At 40.1% G+C, this 7,546-nt stretch overlaps 1 protein-coding gene across 1 annotated transcript in view; it reads right to left on the bottom strand.

Moving 5' to 3' along the window:
- The window catches only part of adipor2 (adiponectin receptor 2), a 39,869-nt gene extending 33,430 nt beyond the window's left edge, over positions 1-6,439 (bottom strand). The window contains exon 1 of the mRNA XM_050036124.1: positions 6,309-6,439. The gene's annotated coding sequence lies outside the window, so the exon portion shown is untranslated. The remainder of the gene's footprint in view (positions 1-6,308) is intronic.
- Between the last annotated feature and the right edge of the window lie 1,107 nt (positions 6,440-7,546).

The raw sequence follows: 7,546 nt of genomic DNA on the forward strand, positions 1-7,546 counted from the left end.
GAATACTGAATGCACAGTCAGCAGCATATGCTAAGATGTTAGACAGGGTGCAACAGTCCGTCCAAAAGCCATGAACACATTATGTAAAATATTGTCTTCCTGTGACAACACATATTCGCACATTGCCCTTTAAACAACACAGCGAGGTTGGACGTGGCTCCTGACCTGCTGTCGTGTCTGACTCACCTTTCACTGTACTAGTCAAACATAAAGATCTATACCTTGAAAGGTCAGGTGGGTGTCGTAGTAGTTGGGTGTGTAGGGATATTAAAGGGCGCTTTCGCACCTACCTTGGTCTGGACTTTTGGATTTTCAAGTTTGGGCCAAACCAAATGACCGGTGTGAAAGCTCCCCCTGCCCACGTTTCAGGCCAGACAGCCAAAACTATGTCGAACATAAAGAGGTAGTCTTGGTCTGTATCAAACTTATCAGCAGCTTGGTTAGTTTCTGGTGGAGGGTTCAGACTTTCGGACCAATTAGTAAGAGTGGTGCAGCGCCTTAGTGCGCAGTGTGTGTGGTTTAGCAACAGAGAGAGCGGCGGTGGCAGCGCTCAGAGCACACTTGTGTTGCTGAATGGACCAGAGGAGAATTAGCAGTAGTTGTCAAGTGTAAATGTGCAGTGTAAGTTTCAGTTTGTCCATGAACGATGCAACACGACGAAATTAGCTGCAGTAGCACAATGGGGAGAGGAAAAGACAAGTTTTTGAAGTGTAATTTGAAAAAACTCACAGGAACTTTCAATGATTTTGAGAGGATGAGAGAGGATACGACAGGAAGGAAGAGCCCGTCTACAAAGCATTCAGTGTCAAGCATCACGGCTCTATACATCCTCTATACATGACATACATCCTGTCATCATCACCTACGCAATAATTGCAATGTGAAAGCAAAACCAACTGTATACAATAAAATAAAAACACAGACCTTGGTTCAGACTTTCCGACGCGAACAGGCCCTTGATGAATGAAGGAATTTTTTCATTGTTGGCGAAGACTCTTAGTGTTAAACTGTCAATATATTAAGCCTCTGATCTTGCTTACTCATAAAGAAAAATAGTATTGACGTCAATAACTTACTTTTTTTTCCTCTCTTTGTCCCTACAAAGCAATTAAACCTGTAAATTATCAGCCTTGGAACAGAAATGACCTCAAACCTTTTTATCTTTTGGAAAGAGAAGAATTAAAATGATGGATTTAATTTATAACCAAACGCTCAGTATCAAATTTAGTGAAAAAAAAAAAAAAAAAGGCAGGACCTTAACTGAAAAACATGACCTCTTCCTGGCTGATTAATTGTTACTATTTTATTGATTAAAGTGCTATCTATTAACTATTTCTGGCAGGGCTGGAATTCACATTTTCTTTCCAAAAAAACTGTATTAGTCACTTTTGAGTCAAACTCTCCATGTGGTGGTGCAGTTCACTTTACAGTGCTTTCTGCTGCATGTGTTCCTATGACGGGGAGCTGGTGTATAGGCCTCCCTTTGTATTTGGGGCAGCTTTACAATGATTTAAACCTGCTGTTGGAGACCACATGACTGCTTTTACTGTTCACTGGGAGTATGTAATCGCACTGAGGCCTGCACTTAAATATAACCACACACACACACACACACACACACACACACACACACACTCCACCATGATATTACTGAAAACACACCTTTGATTCTCTGTCTCCATGCAGCTACACCTGAAGGCTTGTCAGTGCAAATAATTACAAGTGTTTGCTTTTACCGACTCGCAGCTTCACACGGGTGGGGCATGCTTCGTTAGCAAATGAATAAAAGACACTGCAGACTATTTGCAGACCTTTTCATCATGTTTTCCTATGTCACAACACTCTCCTTGTGGCCTTTTTAACCACATTAACCATCTGACAGCACTGAAAAACAATCTTTCTTCATCTAGAATTGCAATACAACAACACATATCTGGGTAGTCTGTGTAAGTGTGTGTCCCCTTGTTAGCTCCAAGTCCTGGTACAACTGATGTGGCTGCCAGCAGTCTTATGATGGCGACATAAACAAAGAGAACCAGTGTGAAGTGAACCACATACACACTTACACACCATTGTTCTCTCATTCACAGTTTACACAAAAAAGGCAGCCACGTAGCAAAGATACTACCAAGTACACACAGGCTTGACAAATATGGAGGAAGGTGGAAATACTTTAACAGAAAAATATTCCACTATCAGTCCACAAGTATGTAACAGATTACAACTACATGTTCCCGAAACAGGACATTCCTAATTTTATCAGAGGGAAGGAGAAAAATGGCATCACATATTACACATCCATACACAGGTAAAGTTCATGTCAGTTGACATTCAGGTGTCCTTGGCCAGAGATGGGCCACTCTGTCACACACACATTTTAAACTGTGTCCTGTTCAACTCCAAAACCCTAACCAAGCATCCACAGAAACAGTTTAGCAGGCCAGCTATACCTCACAACTTGTAAACCCTCCCTTTTTTTAAAGAGTTGGCTCTCTCAAAATATCAGGTATTATTTTAGTGAGTATTCCTGAAAAAGTAAATGGTATTTCTTCACAATGACCAGAGCTAAAACATGTCCACAACAAATTTAAAACATGTCTTGATTTGCCTTTCAGAGGACAGAGGTGTCCCCACAATCACAGCTTTTATCAGTTATCAACTCTCAACTCTGCACAGTGTGTGAGTGGGGAGGGTTTGAATTTTTAAATGTCTTGCAATATCATACATTGCGAGATACTGCAATTTATTACCTTTTTTCAACTGTGCATTATGTCCCCAAAGGAAAAGTTTTATAACATCTTTTGTATCTAATGAGATAGCCTAAAGTTTTCTAGATAAAGTTTCTCACTTCAATCATTTTTATTGCAGCAAACAGATTCTTGGCGTCTGTGTATCAATACAATATCGCCATGCAAAATATCACGATACTGCGCTGTATCCATTTTTTCCGCCACCCCTACTCTAAAGTAACTCTTAACCCAACATAACTAAAGCATAGTATCCCTGAACATATCATATTGTCCTGACAAAAGTGCAAATACCCCTGAACACTGACCTCACATTGCCTCAGCTGACACTAAAACTGGTTCAATCCTGCCCAAATGACCACCGAAACAACGTTCAAAGACACTGCTCTTTGTCTCTAAATGGTACTGAACCACAAACCATCTGAACACAGAGCAGACTCAGACCACAACAAGGTCAGTGTGCTGTTGGCTCTGCTGGTGAATGCAGTGCAACCAAATGCAGTGGTTTCCACACGCTGGGTGGTAATCCAAAGGTGGGTCACAAGATAAAAATAGGTCCTGTAAATGTTGATGGAGAGGCAACCTACAGCTACTGACTATATCAAATGATCAGTGCTTTCTGTCTCTGCAACATGAGGCAGGCTGAATGAAACACAGAGGGGTTAGAGCTCATAAAATATTTTGATAGGCAGCCCCATGATTTGGCTTCAGGCCGAGGTCACCGAGCTCATTTTATCAAGATTGTTGTCAGAATTTCCTAAATGTAAGTGTTCTCTCAGCTTTTAACAAAGATGGAAAATCGGGTGGGCGTCTTTAACAAAGACAGATTGAAGGTTATGTCTTGTATTGCATTATCTTTAATTAATTGAATTTCACTTCTGTGTTTTCCCAGAAATAATTCCTATTGTTGGAATGTGGGTAAAGGCAGGACATCCTGTATCACTATGCTTTGGATGAACTTGATGACACTTGTCTGCCTATCTGCTAACTAATTCACTAACATTTAAATATTCAGAAATTAACATGCGTGTACAAAAGCTTCAGGAGCTCACACACACACACATACTATCTCACAGACAGAAACATATTCTGTCTGTTAATGCTGTTTATGCTTAGAAGTGTTAAGTGCTATAAGATGCTTATTGTGCCTATGGACAAAGTAATTAACTGTTGACGGGCTTACTTAGCCGGGCATATTGTTATGTGCATGCACGTTCACTTGGGCAAAGACATAACAACATAAACCAATTAGGAGAAAGGCACATTTTGTTCTTTTTGTTTTGAATACCACACACACAACCGTGATTTGAGAGTTGTGAGGGAAGGAAAGAAAGCTCAGACAGAGACATGAAGAGTAATATAAAAGAAAGAGAGAGGCAGCTACTCTGTCTTATGATCAATCAATTTTTGCACTGACAGTTCTCTACTATTCTTAGAAGCTATGTTTAGCTGCTCTTCTGGCTGGCACACTGTCAAAGACTGACTTCATTATACATTAAATTCTCTCGAGAGTTGTACTTCCAGTAAAAAAACATGACGTACTGCTCAATAGCCATGTCTGGCAGGGTGAGACTCGGTGCGCACATCAGCTCGGGCAATGGAAGTCCTGAATTCATTCTTTGTATAATTGCAAATCAATATCATCCAGCAGGAAATTACTGCAAATGTCCTGGTTAGTTGAATCCAAAGGGTGTGAGACACATCTCAGATAAATGAACTCCGTGTGGTAAACTTGCTGTGGTACTGTGGGTACTGTGCTTTGTGCACAACTAGATGTTCCTATAGAATACAGTTGCTACACATAAAAATGATGCATGGGTCTGCTTTGCATCCCTAAGTGGGTTTTGACACCCAAGTGCATTGACATGCATAACAGCAAGGATGGCTGTGTGTAATTATTTTAACAGCTCACAGTTTAAAGTTTCTTTTTTAAGTTGCATGGGCGCAAACCAGCACTGGGAAATAATGACATTGTGAAACCCCAACGGGTCAAGCCATTGATTAAAAATGCAAAATGGGTTTCAACACAAATACCAGCTAAGATGTCGCTCCATGAAATATCCATGGGCTAATCTCAAGCTAGGGGACAGCTGGGAGTGTTTTTGTACATATAAAGTTTGGGTTCAAGACAAATAGGCTATCAGCTACCCGGACTATGAAATAATTATGAGATGACCTCATGCGCTGTGGGAAACTGAACAGTCAGAGAAACACTGAACAGGGATGGGCATACATGCACTGCTGTATGTGCATTTAGTACTACTAAAAGAAGTGTTGAGTAGCAAAAAAGTAGAACATAGTGTCACCAGCCAAGCAGTTTTTCAATACGGCCGAAAGCATCGTAGTTATATGGTGAAATAGGGACTATCAGGCTGATTAATAATGAAAATGTCCGCCTCTCCTCAGGGCAATTGTTCAGCAAAACTCAATAATATATCAGCATGGCTAAGTGTATCAAAGATGTGTTAAGTCCCCACAGACCTGCATAAAGTAAACAGCTTCGGATCAAGTCTTCAAGTCAACAATAAGATATCAGTTTACACTGCCTTACATAGGAACATAATGTGTTTATGAAATATTTACTGCACAGTCAAAAGAGAGGGGTGCACAGAAAGCCCTATTGTCTGGAGCTGAAAAGTCACACCAATATGCTAGTGAACCACTGCATGCTGCTACTCAAGTATAAATGATTTGCAGGCATTTTTCTGATTTTACAAAATAACAAACAATTATTTAGAAGGAACATGAACCAAGCTGAGCCAAAACAGGTCTGACAAGTGATTAAATAAATTAGCATTCCCAGCAGCTGCTTGCATCTTGTTGTTAATAAGATAATACAGCCTTTCTCTGACATCCACATGCAAAAGTGGGCAAAAATAGCAGCAAACTGATCCATACTAACCAATGCTCTGAACTCACACACACACATACACACACACAGAGTACAGAGGAGTCAACACTGGCGAGCAAGCAAGACAAAGAAACCCCAAACTCCAGCCAGACTACCTTCTTGTTGACAGCGACCATTCGTACTTCTAACACACATAACAAAAGGAGCAGTTATGTATGTTTAACCTGAAGCTGCTGCGGAGATGTTTCACCTTACATTTACCCCGAGCTGTGTTGTCAAAGGGGAAATAAGAAGAAGGCTGCAGCCCGTCGGCAAGCTATGCTGCTGGTTTGTTTACACCGAGCTAGCGAGCTGGCTACACCGCTAACAAGAGCTGCCACATCCCAAAGAAGCCAGATAACTATTTAACGGAGCTCGGGTTTATTTTGACAGCTTACCACATCGACCTATCAGCCTTTAAATGAACCAGATACTACCTCCGTGTGAGTGATAATGCTTCGTAAAGAGAGAGGCTGGCTAGCAGATTATGCCTCTCTCTGTTGTTTTGACAGCCAGAATTAGCCGGATAGCAAAGCTGCTAGCTGGCAGGTTGTATTCAGAGAGGCGCTAACGTTACGCTAGTAAAGTCCGGGGTGAATTCAACAGTCCGAAACAACACAAAACAACAAAAATAACAAACAATAGTGGTAAATATGAGTTGTATTATTCACCTGGTCCTGGTGTGTGAAGATGAACCCGTCCTCTGTGTAATGTGACACAGTTAGTAGAGTTGTAGACGCTGCTCGGTTCTTCCAGACTCTGAACGGTTACTGTCTGTCGCTAGACCTAACTGGACTCAGCGACGTCGGAGGGAGGTAATCACCGCGTGACGTCTGTCGCATGAGCGAAAGACAGCCAATCAGATCGCTCAACGAAAAAAACGACCAATTACACACAATCAGGAACAGGAAGTCACATTCCAGTAAAATGAGCAACGATTTTGTAGTTTTTAACTACTTTTGCGAATAATATGACAGAGAAGTGTGTAAATTTAGTGAATATAGCAACATTTCAAAGGTGAGACATTAATTAATTAATCAGTTCATGAGCTGTGCCACTCTGTAATTAATATCAATGGTGTTCTGGTTGAATAACCAGATGGCTGTTAGTTGGAAACTTGTTTGGCAAGCAACTGCCATGTGGATAATTGAGCAACATTTAGTCACCCATAAACCTACCACCCTACAGTATAAGACTACTTAATATACAGTATACATATATTTTGGCATTATAGGTTAATGTATATAGTGTTTTTGTGATTAAAAGAGTTTTAAGATGTTAAAAACAGGGTTCCCACACATTTTACTGATGAATTTCCACAATATTTCACCCTATTTCCATTACTTTATGTAAGTAGTTTAGAATCGGTATTCTCCCCGAGGCTGTATGTTCTCATTGACTCACAAATAACATCTCACTGTGGAGCCAGGGACTTTATTCAGACCAGTATAATGATGGGAAAGCAAATTATAATGAGAAACTGGAGGAAACCAGGTGAGACCTTTTTTTTTTTTAGAAATGGTAGGAATGGTTACAGAGTTGGCAAAAGTTGCATCATATGAACAAATCTCTTACAGTTCTAAGTACAGGATGGAGAAATATGTTGCGAAGTGGAGAAGCTACTTGGAGTACATTGCTGGTGTGGCGGTATCTTGAAGGGAATCAGTCGTCATATGCACGGTCTGCTGTTGTATACTTTCTGAGTGTCTAAGAGCTAATCTGCTGCAGGGAGATCAGAGAAGATTGTTGTACATATTTATGTAGGAATATAGATTTTTTCCAATTTTTTTATTTTTAAGAGTTACTTTACTCTTTACTCTTTGAATTTATTTATATTATTATTTATTATAATAAATAATTTATTGTTATCTTATTTATTTATTTAATATTATATTTATTATCTATTTAG

The sequence above is a fragment of the Epinephelus moara genome, chromosome 23, assembly GCF_006386435.1.
Source record: "Epinephelus moara isolate mb chromosome 23, YSFRI_EMoa_1.0, whole genome shotgun sequence".
In the NCBI taxonomy this organism is placed as follows: domain Eukaryota; kingdom Metazoa; phylum Chordata; class Actinopteri; order Perciformes; family Serranidae; genus Epinephelus; species Epinephelus moara.